Source organism: Marmota marmota, unplaced genomic scaffold, assembly GCF_001458135.2.
Source record: "Marmota marmota marmota unplaced genomic scaffold, marMar, whole genome shotgun sequence".
In the NCBI taxonomy this organism is placed as follows: Eukaryota; Metazoa; Chordata; class Mammalia; order Rodentia; family Sciuridae; genus Marmota; species Marmota marmota.
The window spans coordinates 26,370,048-26,386,365 of NW_025999853.1; the positions used below are offsets into that span (position 1 = coordinate 26,370,048).

General features: G+C 34.2%; 1 protein-coding gene across 3 annotated transcripts in view; it reads right to left on the reverse strand.

Moving 5' to 3' along the window:
• The window catches only part of Tmtc2 (transmembrane O-mannosyltransferase targeting cadherins 2), a 377,339-nt gene that overhangs the window by 142,775 nt on the left and 218,246 nt on the right, over positions 1 to 16,318 (reverse strand). The gene's annotated exons all lie outside the window — the stretch shown is intronic.

Below are 16,318 nucleotides of genomic sequence, written 5' to 3' on the forward strand. Positions count from 1 at the left end.
GCGCTGACCGAGCACATATATATATGCTAAGCAGTATTCTATGCACTTTGGTTATATAAAAAAACAATGCTTTTATGGATCTTATGTTTTTCCTAGTTTTGTGGTTTGTATATGTATGTGTGAGGGCATACGGTGCAGGGATTGAAGTCAGGACCTCTCACATATTAAGCATGTACTCTACTACTGAGCTTCATTCCTATCCCTGAACATCATCAATATACAAGATGAACTATAAATATATATTTACTTTTAATATCATTATTTATAGTTTCAGATAGTAAATTTTATAATTCATAGAAAGTGATAAATATTTTTAAAAAGAAAGAAAGGACAACTGGAGTGTTTGAATAGCAGAGAGGTTGCAATAAATAGAGTTCACTTCAAATCCCAAACCAACATAATAGTGAATGGGAGAAAACTGAAAGCATGTCCTCTAAATCAGGAATAGGACAAGGATGTCCATATCGCCACTCCTATTTTATGTAGTATTTGAAATTTTAGCCAAAGCACTTAAGCAAGAGAAAGAAATAAAATACAAATAGGAAAGGAAGAAATCAAATTATCACTATTTGCAGATGATATAATCCTACAATTAGAAAGGTCCAAAAAGTTACATACACCAGAAGACATCTGGAGCTAATAAACAAATTCAGCAAAGTAGCAGGATATAAAGTGAGTATACAAAAATCTGTGGCTTTCCAATTCACTAATAATCTTATTTTCTTTTTTCCCGAAAAAGAAATCAAGAAACAATTCCATTCATAAAAGCCTTAGGAAAAAAAAAAAACCTAGGAACAAATCTAAGGAGGTCAAAGACATCTACAATGAAAAGTAGAGAGCACTGAAGAAATAGAAGATGGAACGATTTCCCATGTTCTTGGATAGGCAAAATTAATATTGTTAGAATGGCCATATTATGCAAAGCAATCAATAGATTCAATGCAATCTCCCTTCCATTTTAATGACATTAGTCACAGAAGTAGAAAAAATAGTTCCATATGGAAAAATAAACAACTCGAAATTAGCTAAAGACTCAAAGCAAAAAAAACAACAAAAAAGCAATGCTAGAGGCATCACAATACCTGACCTCATATTACACTACAGAGCTATAGTAGCAAAACCAGCATGATATTGGCATAAAAACAGACACAAAGACCAACTGAATAGAATTGAAGACACAAAGACAGACCCACAAAGATACACTCATAAAAAAATTTTCAAAGGCACCAAAAATATATGTGGTGTTTTTTAAACTAATGGTGCTGGCAAAACTGGGTATCTATATGTAGAAGAATGAAACTAGATTCCTCTCTCTCATCCTGACAAAAGTCAACTCAAAATGGATCAAAGACCTTAGAATTAGACCAGAAATTTTGCAACTGCTAGAACTAAACAAAGGTTGACACTCCAACATATAGGTGCACGTAACACCTTCCTCAACAGGACACCGGAAGTTCAGGAAGTCATACCAAGAATTAATAAATAGTATGGAATCAAATTATAAGTCTTCTACACAGCAAGGGGAAAAGAATGTAAAGACAAAAACTGTAGAATAGGAGAAAATTTTTGTCAATTACTCTTCTGATGAGGGATTAATATTCAAAATATTTTTTAAAAAGTTTACAAACAAACAAAAAATCCCCAGTCAATAAATGAGCAAATAGATTAAACACACAATTCTCAAAAGAAGAACTATAATTGGCCAATAAATATACTGAAAAAAATGTTCAATATCTTTAGCAACCAGGAAATTTCAAATCAAAATGACACTGAGATTTCATTCCACTCCAGTTAGAATGGCAGCTATCATGAATATAAATAGCCAGGGGCTGGGGTTATGGCTCAGCGGTAGGGCGCTTGCCCTGCACATGTGAGGCACTGGGTTCGATCCTCAGCACTTCATAAAAATAAACAGACATTGTGTCCATCTTAAAAAAAAAATCTTTTTTAAGGCAGGAAGTTTCCAAGTTTGAGGCCAGCCTTGACAACATAGTGGAAACCATCTTAAAATAAAATAAAAATGGTTCAGGATGTAATTCAGTGGTAGAGCATCCATGGATTCAATTCCCAGGACAACCACCAAAACAAAAACAAAACAAAACCAATAATAAATGCTGGAGAGGATGGAAGGAAAAAGGAACACTTATATACTGTTGTTAGAATAGTAAATAAGTACAATCACTATGGAAATCAGTATGTATATTGCTTAAAAGACTAGGAATGGAACCATGATATGACCCCACTATACTACTCCTAGGTCCTAAACAATTAAAGTTAGTATATACTATAGTGATACATGTACACCCATGTTACAGCAATACAACTGACCACAGCCAAAATTATGGAACCAGCATGGTGTCTATCAGTAGATAAATGAATAAAGAAAATGTCTTATACATACATACTGGAGTTTTCTTCAGCCATAAAGAAGAATAAAATTATGCCATTAGTAAGAAAATGGAAGGGACTTGAGAGCATCATGTTAAGCAAAATAAGCCAAACTCAGAAAGTCAACAGATGAATGGATAAAGAAAATGTGGTATATATACACAATGGAATATTATGATAAAGAAAATGTGGTATATATACACAATGGAATATTACTCAGCCATAAAGAAGAATGAAATTATAGCATTTGCTGATAAATGGATGGAACTGGAGACTATTGTGCTAAATGAAATAAGCCAGTCCCAGAGAACCAAATGTTCTTTCTTATATATGAATGGTAAGGCCTTTCACACAATAAGGGAATAGGGTGAGGTGGAGAACGACCAGTGTAAGTCCACATCACATACAACCACAAGAATGGGGTCCTAATTAGAATAAATCATACTCCCAAAAAGGAAAAAAAGGAAGTCAAGGGTCGTATGTTTTAAGTGGAAGCTGGAGAGGAGAAAGGGCAGTGGACGGGGTGAGAGGCTCATGAAAATAGAAGGCAGACCTGTAGAGTAGATGAAGGGGACCAGGGAGAGGGAGGAGGGAAGGCAACCTCACTGGTTATCAAAAGTTACTAAACTGCGTTGTTATATTGTGTGCATGTAGGAGAATGTAACAGCAAATGGCATTATTATGTAGAATGATAATCTACCAATAAGAAATATATAAAAATAAATAAATGTGTTGGTTTGGAGAACTTATCTGAATAAAGGGAATGTTGAAGTAAATAACTGAAAGAAATGAGTGATTTGAGATATAATTCAGCCATGGAAATAATGTATTATTTTGCATAAATAATATATAAGTTAACAATAAGCAACAGTCATCATATTAATTTTTGAAATTCACTATCTCTAAATATCCAAATGTTCTCAGACTTCAATTATATTTTAAGCAAGTTTCCATCATACAGCAAAAAAACCATAGTTAGGTTCTCTATTACAGAGAAAATAAATTAAGGGGAAGACAATATTACTATAATTCCTGGTGTGTCTAGAAAATAATTCTTAAGTCACAGTAATTGGAAATCTGCAGAGTACTGATTGGAACTACACAAATAAGAAATTTACATCTGTTCGTTTTTCTTCAGTAGCAGAGAAAGAAAGACTTTTTTTATATAATGCAAAACCTCCTTCTGAGAAAATTGAAATTAATTTACTTGAAATTCTGCTGCACGTCAGCCTGCTCTTTCCACACAAACATAATTTTAGGAGTAACAACAACAAAAAAAGCTTCTGGCCATTTAAGCAACTTTCACTCCGTTTTAAAGTTAAATCAAACAGGAAGCATTAAAGCAGGATGTGATTATGAACTTCTTTATAAACCTCTTTATGGGCTTGCTAATACACGTCCTCAATTTTTACCTACAGTGTTCTGGATGAAAATGACTGTAAAATTAAAGGCCTTTTAATGAGATTTCAGGGAAAAAAATATGCCTTTCATCGCTGTTTCCAACAAGGAAAGTAGTTTAACTCAGTCTACACAGCTAATATTGAAAGAATATTTCTATGGAGAACACCATGACCTACATAGTGCCATTGTGCAACTCCATTTGTAAGAGGAAACCTATAGTACAAATGAGCCCAGGAATGACTCAGGTTCCTTCCTTCTCTTGCCAGGCTTGAATTTTTAAAAGGATTGTGATGTCCCCCGTTTTCCTTTGGGGTTGGCTGGGAGAGCCCAGCCTTAACAATTCGGCAGGCAATCCTAGACACCAATGCTGCGATGCATAGTTTCCAGTGCTATGAAATGAACAAGGGTGCAATAAGTTGTTTGATCAGTTCCATTCAAAAGCGTTTGGCTGAGCACAAAAGAAGTGCCAAGGACTTCACTATGTGCTAGAAAGAAAAACATAAATAATTTACGTCCCCAGCTGTCAACCAGCCTCTAGCGTGGATGTCAGTTCTTTGGTCATTGTGTCCATGTATTTCATAAGATTAATACCTTCTCTGGTACATCCTTTTGCTTTGTGATCACAAAATGCTGTTCTGTGAATATTATATGCAGGAGAAGCGAAAATTTCCATGGGATTGATGCCACGGTTTTTTCCCTATGTGGCAATAAAAAAAAAACACATAGCAATACTTAACTTTTCTAGTACCTGATCTCTCCCTCATTTTCTTCCCTCTTACTGTGCTCTCTAACAGCTCCAATAACATCACACACATGGGAACATGTGTGCCACACAGAGTTCTTTATCCTTCTCCTTCTCCTTTATACTTATATTTTTTCTACCTAAGCTCTTTAAATATTGGTAATCTTCAGGGTTCCACCCATGATCCTTCTTTCATCTATCTTTATATCACACACACACACACACACACACACACACACACAGAGTCAGTTTTAGTGTTTATAATTATGTAATTATGCCACAAAATATCTATACCCTCTGGTTCCAAAACCTCGCATGAGCTATAGAAAGAAACACATTCTAGTTGCCTAGATAAATGAGAGGCATCTCAGTTCTATGTAACCCAAACTGAACAATTTTCCTCCCAAACAACCATATTCACTTATCTTTCTAGTGTAACCCCCCTTTTTTCCTTCTTTTTCTGTAGGCTAAGACTCTTGGCCTATCTTCTGACAAAACCAGAGCATTTCACTTAGAAAAGATGTCATTTTATTACGTACACTGTGTTTTAAAATCCAGACTTTAAGCTACTTGAGAGCAAGAAGTACATCTTCTCTTTGTCTGTTTTTCTCTTCTAATTTATTGTTTTGTATTGTTTTGCAGTACTGGGATTGAACCTAAGGCCTTACATGTGGTAGGCAGGTGGCTCTATCATGAAGCTACATCCTCGGCCCCTTAACATTTTTTCTTTTTTAATTTTGAGACAGGATCTTGCTAAATTGCCCAGACTGACCTGGGATGTGGGATCCTATAGCTTCAACCTCTAAAGCACTTTGGGATTATAGATGTGTACCACAGTGCACAAGAGGAACTACATTTTCTTTGTGAGCATATTCCTAGCTTCTAATTCAATGACTGTCATTCTGGAAGCACTCAGGATATGTTGGATGAATCAATAGATTCTTATTTCCAACATGTGAATGTGCTCATTTCTGTAAATAAAAGACATCATGGGTATTGACTGAACTTCATAGCAGCTCATTCTTTCTCAGAACTCTGTGTAAAAACCAGTGATGTTTGAAATAATGGTTACAAGAATTAAGGATTTTAGATTAGCAGGAAGTTTTCTTGTTAAAAGCTAAACCAAAATCAACTCGCAATAAATTAGAGAACAGATGTGCAAAATAACTGTGGGAGAAGATGGCTCTGAAACTAGTGGATATGAAGTATACTTTGCCTGACCTTATTAACACAAAAACTGAGCAGAACATGTGAAAACTATGCATAAAGAGGAGACGTGAGACTCAGAAAACTCTGCAAAAGATTTACAGAAATAAGCTGAGTGCAGTGGCTCCCATGTGTAATTCCAACTACTTGGAAGTCTGAGGCAGGAGGATCTCAGTTCCACACCAGCCTGGGCAAATTAATAGGACCTGTCAAGATCAGTGCTTCCCCAGCATGTGTAAGGCTGAGGGTGTGATCTCCAGAACTGGAGGACAAGGAGAAGACTTATAGAGGCAAATAACAAGAACACTTATTCTAGCACTTTCCAAGGAAGAAGAAGTTTTCCCCAGGGGTTTCATAGCATCAGAATGTCTTAGACACATGATATTATAAATTGATATGTCTAGTACTCCTGGTTTGATGCACCTATAAATAAGTGGTTTTTACACACTGGTACATATGATCATCAAACAACCTTGTGATTCCTACACAGAATCACCTAGGATTTGAGTCTCTATAGTACCTGTGACAATATAATGAGGGAAATTCTAAGAAAACACAGGTACATAGGGCACTTTCTCAGCCTTACTGTGTTTTTATTTATATAAGTAGATCTCTTATGGACTGATCCCCCAAGCAACTAAGTGCCAAGCATCTCAACCAATCCAACTTATTCCTGGAGACCACTTACAGAAACTTACTGAATACCACTGAATGGTACAGGGTGAACCTTCATGTTATATACAAGTTATAATTTTAACTAATAATCACATGATTATTAATTCCATAAAAACTGAAATGGAAAATGCTTCATCTTATGCTGGCTGTTTTTTAAACGGACCCAAATGTATATTTAACTCTGGATTCTCCATAAAATTATTTCTGACTTCCCTTTTACCATCCTGTAGACATCCGGGTCATTATATAGTAATTTGTTTGCCTAAATCCATGTCTGGCATTTTGACAAGGCAGACTTAGCTAAATTTCTTGAATCTAGTATGTCTTGGCCAAAATTCAAGAATGGATAATTTAATGCTAAAATATATTCAAGAATTTACGTGCACAAATGCATATCTGGTTGATGAAATCATTATGCATGCTTAATTTGCCCTAATTTCAAATAATCTCTAATTTTTACCTTAAAAAAATTTTCTCCATAAAGGCTAGATGTATATTCTTATCAGATTTATTTGTCTTATAGGGATAGTTAATATCACAATAATGCTACAAATTAGATGTGAAAATTACTAAAGGACCATTTCAACAATGTGTTTTTGAGAACAAATGTCACTGTCAGCCACTTACAATTCAAGTGGAATTTAAGGGACAATTGATATTTCAAGAACTATGAAATATATTAATATTTCTAATAATTCAGAATATAAGTATATGCTTTATTTCTTATTAATAAATGGAACTACTAGAATTTGCTTCGTTGATTTACTGCTTGGCTGGTTGTCTACTTAAGTAATGTATTCATTAAATTCTTACCAATTCTGAAAAAAAGATTTTCTTTCAATAAGTTTGTAATAAAAAAAAAGTATTCACAGGGTTTGGTGAGAGGAAGGGAAAGAGAACACAAGACTTGACGCTAAAGTTTATGAGGATATATGCCAAATCTAGTCCACATCAGCATGCATACAACTGTCAATGTCTCTGGGAGAAAATTTCACTATTCGTAGGCTTTGTGTATAGTGTTTTCAAAGTCACATATGATGAGAAAAGCTGCTGAGTCAGTCAACATGGAGAATCAGCTAAGTGATCAGGGATAGTAATATAAACTAGGAAAGGAGTGAATCACATGAGTAAAATGGACAGGAGTTGACAAATATGTACAGTGTGTGGAAATGGAATTAACAAATTTAAACTTTATTGACTTATGTTCATTAGATTATTCATTAATCAACTCATTAATTGAGTCATTAGATTATCAATATGTACTCAATTTAACTCATTAGTTTATATTTTTATTAATCAACATGCACAGAGCTTAAATCCCTGTGCCTAGCATTGTGCCTAAGTACTGGGGCTAAAATGGTACCTAAGCATCATTGTTCTTAAAGAGACCACAGTATAACTAAGGGGAAAAACATATAAAAAATTCAAATATGATCCAGATTAAGTAGAGTCAAGTACTAGTTGCTTGGTGAGACTCAGAATGAGTACCTATCTTACAACTCTAAGAATTCAAGAAGTATCCAGAAATTTCCCTCATCTTAAGTTGAGAAAGGATTAGCTTGGAAAAAGGGTGGGGAGTGGAGCAAGAGGTCAGAAAGGGAGAGAAAGGGGGAGAATATTACAGACAAAACAAATTATATATTCAGAGGCCTTCAAGAGAATAAGAGTAGGCACATTTGGGGAAATTCCAAAGAAAGAGAACCTTCAGCTAAAAAATAGATATATCATAGAACATTCACAACAAAAACTTGGAATCACACAAATTTAGAAAAAGTAGAATCCAGATAATTGGGAATAACTACTTAAGAATATAATGAGGGTGGGGGGAGGAGGGACCCAACTCACATTAGCAAAATTTTCATACACACACACACACACACACAAACCCAAATAAATCAACTTCAAATATGCAAGACTTTTGTGAACAAAATTATATATTTTTTACCTTTATTTTATTTATTTATTTTTATGTGGTGCTAAGGATCGAACCCAGAGCTTCATATGTGGTAGGTGAGCACTCTACCACTGAGCCACAACCCCAGCCCCCCAAATTATAACATTTTAAACAAGGAAATTTGTAAACTGTAAGAAATGTACAAATAAATGTATCAGGAAGGGAAAACTTAAAGAGTATAAAACAATATTAATTCACCTCTCTATATTATAGAAAGTTGTTTCAACCAATCAAAACCCCAACTAGACATTTAATGCAATTTTAAAGTCTCTAATCAAAGATAAAACACACAATAATAATCAAGAATTATAGAAAACAAATTACAGTAATGGGAAACTTACAACAAATTTACTAGAGGTTATAGCAAATAAAACAATTTGTTCTTGGCATAGGTTACCAATAAGTTAGAATAGAGTCCAAAGAATAATACTCTATATACCTAAGAATTTATTCTAGGTGATAAATAACTGTTCAGCAAAGTATGATGGAAGTATTGGTTCTTGTGAGAAAAAAAAATTATACCTTAACACAAATATAATAGATCCTCGTGAATTAGTGACCAAAACAGAAAGTAAGAGAAATTCTAAAAATATCCCCCCAATATATAATTGTTTAACATTAGGCTAAAATAATCTTCATAGAGACAAAAAATATTGAGGCTTTAAATACAAGGACAAAGATATTTTTCTATATATAAAGTTATGTATAATAAAGGTTATAAAAAAGCGAAAATAGATGTAAAATTTAGAAGAAAAATATAAACAAAACAGATGTCTGTGTATATACATAAACAGAGAATTATACTTTCAACAATGCAAATAAATAAGAAAAAAAGTCCACCCAAAAGAAAACTAGGAAAGAAATATAAACAGTTAATTTCCAAGAAAATTACAAAGAGCCAATAAACATGAAATTAGTTAACTCAACTTGGGAAATGAAAAATGAAGCAACACAGTTTTGAAATCATCTCATTGGGTATTCATTAAGGCTGTCAATGTCAAATCTCCAATATAAACAACTTAATATTAATCAGAAGGCGAATGAGTGTACAAATTGTGACACATCTACACACATAAGTCAGTATTGATCAATATATGAGGGGAAAAACTAAGAAGTGTGTACCTATAACGAAATGTATAAATGCTTACCAATAACGTGTAAGACATATACTAGTAGGAGAGAAAAGGATACACGGAATTCAATATAGGATCTCCAATATTTTACTCTATGTCCTCCATTACTATTTGAATGGTTCACAAGATGATATTCCTGTATTAATTGTGTAATTAACATTAACAAATAAAAATGAAAGTCCTATAGTAAGTGCTAGCCTTGTTCATGCCATATGAACACTCTAGTACCTGCAATTATCCCCACCTCATTGTGGGAAGAAGTAAAGGGCCAGTTGAGTTGCTCACCCAACGCACTAGCTGACCTCAATCAATGGAGTCACAACAAAAACCTTTCAGTCCCTTCACTTCAGGTCAAACACACCAAGCACATCTGGCTACACCTGGGAGATCACAGGAATTCTCTACTCTGGAAGGGCCATCTGCTTGCTTGGCATCCCCCGGACACCTCCCACTCCCTTGACACCTCCCTACCCCCATGGAACTTGGCAGGAAAGCCCATTCCAAACTGTAGGCCTCTGGCCAACTGTGACTTCTCCTTACCTTTCCTTAAGTTCTTACTTCTCATGGACCAATCTCTGTTTTGAACTCTAGGCCAGGTAGTCCCACCAACTGAATTCTTCAATCTATGACCCTCCCAACCTCTCAAAAATTTTCACAAAATTTGTCCCTGAATGTACAAATAAATCTCTCATACCCTCAGTAGGATTGGATCTATGATAACAACTTGACACACTACCTTTCTCACTTCCCACTAAATTACCTCTCCCTAAGACAGACTTCTGAGCATCATGAGATATAAACCACTGAAATATGTATAAAAATGTTAACTTCTATTATTTATTTATTTAATTGGTACTGGGTATTGAACCTGGGGGCACTTAATCACTGAATCACATCCCCAAGCCCTTTTTATTCTTCTTCTTATTATTTTATTTAGAGACAGGGTCTCGCTGAGTTCCTTAGGCACTCTCTAAGTTGCTGAGGCTGGCTTTGAACTTGCAATCCTCCTGCCCCAGCCTTCTGAGTCACTGGGATTATAGGCATATGCCACCATGCCCAGGCTTTTTTGCCTGCCTCTTTTTTTCTGCCTTCCCATTAAAAACTAATATCTCAATTAAACCCATCAGGGAGGCATGATTGGTTAAATTGTGCACTCTCCCCTCAGGAAATAAAAAAAATAAAAAAAATAAAAGATATGCTTATGTCCTAATTCCCATGACATTAGGATGCAACCTTACTTGGAAACAGAGTTATTACAGTTGTAATTAGTTACATGGATGAGCCACTATGCCAGCAGGATGGGCATCCTGTAAGAAGATGGCAACGTGAAGACAAGAGACACAAAGAAGGAAAACAATGTGATAACACACGCAGAAACTGAAGTTATGCAACCGCACACCAAGCAATGCCAAAAATCTCAGCAAACCACTAGAAAGGGCAGTGAAGGATTCCGCTAAGGACTTCAGAAGAGGATGGTCCTGCTGACAACTTTTTAAACTTCTTGCATTCTGATTTGGGAGACAATAATTATCCATAGTTTTAAGCCACCCAATTTGGGACACTTTGTTATGACCATCTCAACAAAACTAATACAGAATCCAACCCTAACACAAAGTTCTTGCTTCAGAAACCAAAAGAAAATGGTACAGTAGGTATCTGATTCAAGAAGGTTCTTTACAAGAATTGTTTAGTGACTGATCAAAATATATAATTTAAAGAAGGTAGTTCTCTAATATCCATTACCAGGATCTTTTCTACTCTAGTGTGGATTCTGTAACTCATTTAAGAAATCAACAATTATAGTTAGAAGTCCTCTCTGTATGAGGGACACAAGAAAGAAAAAAAAATGCCACTATTACAAGCAGAATACTAATGAAAAAGATTACAGTACTTCAACATTAAACATAGCATTGCTGCTAACTTTCACTGGATATTCTTTACTATGTTCGAGAAATATTTATTCACTCCCAGTTTATTTATTTATAAGACTTGCTTTCTAAGCAGTTCCTGATTGAATGCCTTCCTGGCATATCTAGAGATGATCATATTTTTTTTTTTTTTATCTTCTGACTTTTTAAATTAAGTGTATAATAATCAGATTGGCGAATCAAACATCCCACCATAAACTGTAGCCAAAATCCCATCTGACAGTGGTGTTTTAATCTTTAATACATTGCTGCATCTACCATATTAATTGAAGACATGTCTGCATTTGTATTTGTAAGTGTCGCCAGCCTGTTATGGGTTCTATTTCCTTCTTTCTTGTTGAATTTTCTTTTGGGTTTGTTGTCCTTTTGCTTATGTGTGTATGAAATTTAGTCAATATTTTGCCTTCGGTTCACTCTAGCTTCATAAAAACAAGTGAAAGGTGTAATTAGTGCAGGAATTATCACTTCACTAAAGATTTGACAGAAGTCACTTCCCAAACACCTTAACTTTGTTTGTTGATGAAAAAACTCTTTGACAGTTTTCAGATTTATCCAAGGATTTTGATTGAGATTGCCTGTCTCCTCTGGGGTCCATATTGATCACTTACATTTTCCCAAAAAAGCACGTATATTACATGTTTTTCATATATATATTACTGTTTTTTTAAGCTTACACGTATCTACTTGTAACCCCTTTCTCATTATAAATATTGTGTAAGATTTTTTATTCTGTGGCTGAATTTTCAGAGGACAAGTTCTCATATTTATGCATTATTTCCCTCTGTGTCTCCAAATTCAAAGCCATTAATACTTTCATTTTTACTTCCCTTAAATTTATAGGGTTATTTTTGTTCTAGTTTTCTAGCATCTCATACTGGATATTTATTTAGATTCTTACAACACAGAACAAAAAGGAAAACTAATGGTAGCTAAATTTCCATTATTTACAGAAATGATCGCTACATTATGTAAGATAATCAACAATTGATTATACAGCATAAAATTTATTATCCACATTCTGAAATATAATGCCCAGTGAAATATTCAATGTTCAATTGAACTACCTGTTTAAGTATCATTTGGAACAGTCTGACTGAGAAAAATCCATAACAGCAATAAAAGAACATCAAGTATTTTTTTAGCAGGAAAATCAATTATCTTTCAGACAGTGGTGAGTGGTACAGTTAAAAGGTCGAAAGTCAACTATGTATTTACAAAATTTGACAGTGTAAATCATCGAGCAATGGCTCATCTGCTTTGTCTCTAAAAACTTATTATGCTTGAAAAGAAAAACCAACATCAGAACACAGATCCATTAAAACTGGTTGGTCTTAATGTCTTCTGTAAAGTATAAAATTGTAATAAATTTGAAAATGTAAATAAGCTGTGTAAAAAAATGCATGATATTTAGTGCTATTAAGAGCATAATTAAGGATTAATTTATTGATACTAAGAAGTTAATCCTGGAGCACATTACCACTAAGCAGTGTTTTGGTTTTCATTTGTTTGTTTTTGAGACAAACAAACCAAAAGACAAAATTGTATATTTTTTATGTTCTTGTTAAGTTTCTGAGAGTCTCACTAAGTTTGACAGGCTCACCTCAAACTTTCAATTTTCCTGCCTCAGCCTTCTAAATTGCCAAAATTATAGGTGTACACCACTGCAACTGGCAATAATTGTTTTAAATTAAACATGACATGATATTGTCTAGAAGCATAGGTTAAAAGGATAGCAAAATGTTACAATTAATGGGTACAGAAAATTAAAAATGCTTTCTGGCTGAGTGAGGTGGTGCATGCCTATAATCCCAGCAGCTAAAATGTCTGAGGTAGGAGGAACACAAATTCAAAGCCAGTCTTAGTAAATTAGTAAGACTGTCTCAAATAGAAAGGGCTGGGAATGTGTCTAAGTGGTTAAGCACCCTTGGGTTCAATTCCTGTCCCTGGTACCCCCCACCCCCCAAAAAAAGCTTTCTAGAAACAGGTGTGGTGGCACATGCCTGTAATCCTAGCAATTTGGGAGGCTGAAGCAGGTGGATCTCAAGTTTAAGGCCAGCCTCAGTGTATTAAGCAGGGCCCTTAGCAATTTCATAAGATTCTCTTTCAAATTAAAAAAATAAAAAGGACTAGGGATATCGCTCAGTGGTTAAGTGTCCCTGAGTTCAAACCCTGGTAACAAAAGAAAATAAAATTTTTTTTTTCTGTAGCACTTTCTTCTTCAAAACAGCTCTTAATGCAGTTGTGAATTCCATTGACAATCTAGTTGATTAAACTCAGTAACTATTATAAAAATTTAATATGTAGTATTATAGTAGATTGAAAGTCAAATATTTTCTTTCTACATTTAAAAGTCATTTGAAGTAAACACACACACACACACACACACACACTTTTTTTAATTGAAACATACATCATGAAGAGTTTGGATATTTTGTTTTGTTGTCTTCTGTTTTGTTTTTGTGATACCAGGGATTAAACACAGGGACACTCTACCACCAAGTTTCATTTCCAGCCCTTTTTACAAATTTTTAAATTTTCAGACAGGATCTCACTAAGTTGTTCATGCTATCCTCAAACTTATGGTCCTCCTCAAGTATCTGAGCAAAGGGACTTACAGTCATGTGCCACTGTGCCTTGCTTATGGAAGTTTCTGCCCGTTTGAGTAGAAATACAAGTTTTGCATGGGTACAGAATCAGAGCATCTTAGGTTTAAACAATGGTCCCTATACACACTATTTGTGTGACCTTATACAAAGTAACTCTGAACCTTGGCTTCTTCATTGTGTAGGCTTCATTAGAAGGCAAACTGGGATACCATGGAAAGAATTAAGAAGAGTATTGGGCACAATACTCTAGTATTAATTAGTATTAACACAACTAGTTAATGCCATTAAAGCAATTGCCATGCAGGCCACAGAAAGTGCACACTTATAATTTCAGTGACTTGGAAGGCTGAGAAAGGAGGATCACAAGTTGGAGACCAGCCTAGGCAACTATGCAAGACTCCAGATAAAAAATAAAGAGGACTAGAAATGTAGCTCAGTTGCAAATCACCCCTGGGCTCAATTACTAGAACCAAGTAAATAAATAAATTGCTATCAAAGTAACAAAAAATTAAAATTATTCCAATATTATATAAATAGGGATTACACTCCTTTGTATGCACCTCTCAGATATAATCTGATATCATTTATAACAACAACAAAAAACTTTCCTCAAAGTATTATCATCCTGTAAAAGATTATGAAATTTCCACACTGCTTACTTGTTTTCCAAATCACCTATATTTTCCTTCCTCCTCACCTAAAATGTTCAGATATACTTAATAAGAAGTGCTAATGATATCTTTAAAATAGAAACATAAAAACAAAATATAGGAATCGATCCGAGGATCATCTCTGACCTAGAATTCCCCTGTCTGGCCAGTCATGGGGTGCCTCACTTTAGTGATCATACTGCTTTAAAGTGAAATGATGACACATGCCTTCAGATTATTTTTCCCATAAAGATTTCTTATAATATAAAACTTTTACAATAATTTTCAAAGCAAATAGGCTTATGAATACTAAATATGTTCCAAAATTCTAGGTTACTGATCAAAATTAAGATATAACAGAAACTAGGATTCCAAAAAGCTTCTAAATTTCATTAAGAAATATAAGTATTTTGTACCAATTACTAAAAGTATGTTTATCAGTTTCAAGCTGCTTTCACAAAACATCTTTAGGAGACATAAGTGTAAATGATCATAAGAAAAGTAAGTAATGTTTCGTATAGCCACAAAGGAGAATTATCAGGTTAAGTTTACTAGAATGACTGAGCAATGCAAATTCATTTTAGGAATTGAAACAGAACATAGAATAATTTCTGTACATCAAATTATGTAATGGAAATAGCATGTACATCTTAAAAGCAAAACTGTTAATTTGTTTAATAATTTCTAAACTGTCTACCAATATAAACAAAAAAGAAAAAAATTGTTCCAAGGAACATATAATACCAAACTTATTAATATTGGAAGTTATAGAAGATTTATCTTTGTTCATTTTATTAATATTTGATTTAAAAATCATGGAATCATACATACATTGGAAGATAAAAACTGAGTATCAGAATTCTGTCAACCATATAGGTTACATAACTCAATACTTCTGAATTACTGCTAACAGTTTTTCAGGGAAATTTAAGCCTCTTCTATTTAAGCTGACAATTATGTGTGACTTAGAAACCTATTATATTGGAAAAAATATATTAGAACTCTATGTGGCACTAATGACACATTCCATTGACTACAATTAAGGGGGTAAAATTGATCATGTTAGTAACTATTTCTTCATGAAGTATTTTTCAGTAGGGATTGGGTAACAGTATCCATATGCTTTCATAGTTTATATAGAGATCCATGAGGCTGTCAGATGAAGATTTTAAGTTACATATGAAGTGGGATTATCTAATGGAATAAATTTATGATTATAGTAAAGAAGAAATATGGATGAACCAGGCATGGTGGTAAATGTCTGTAATCCCAGAGACTTGGGGGGCTGAGGCAAGAGGAACACAAGTTCAAGTCCAACCTGGAGAACTTAACAAGACGTTGTCTCAAAATATAAATAGATAGATAGATAGATAAAGGAGGGTTGGAGAAGTAGATGAGTGGGATGGTCCTTTCCTAGCATGTAGTAGGCCTTTGGTTCAATTCCTAGCATGAGAGAAAGAAAGAAAGCTATTATATTGGAAAAAATATATTAGAACTATATGTGGCCCTAATGACACATTCCATTGACTACAATTAAGGGGGTAAAATTGATCATGTTAGTAACTATTTCTTCATGAAGAAAGAAAGAAAGAAAGAAAGAAAGAAAGAAAGAAAGAAAGAAAGAAAGAAAGAAAG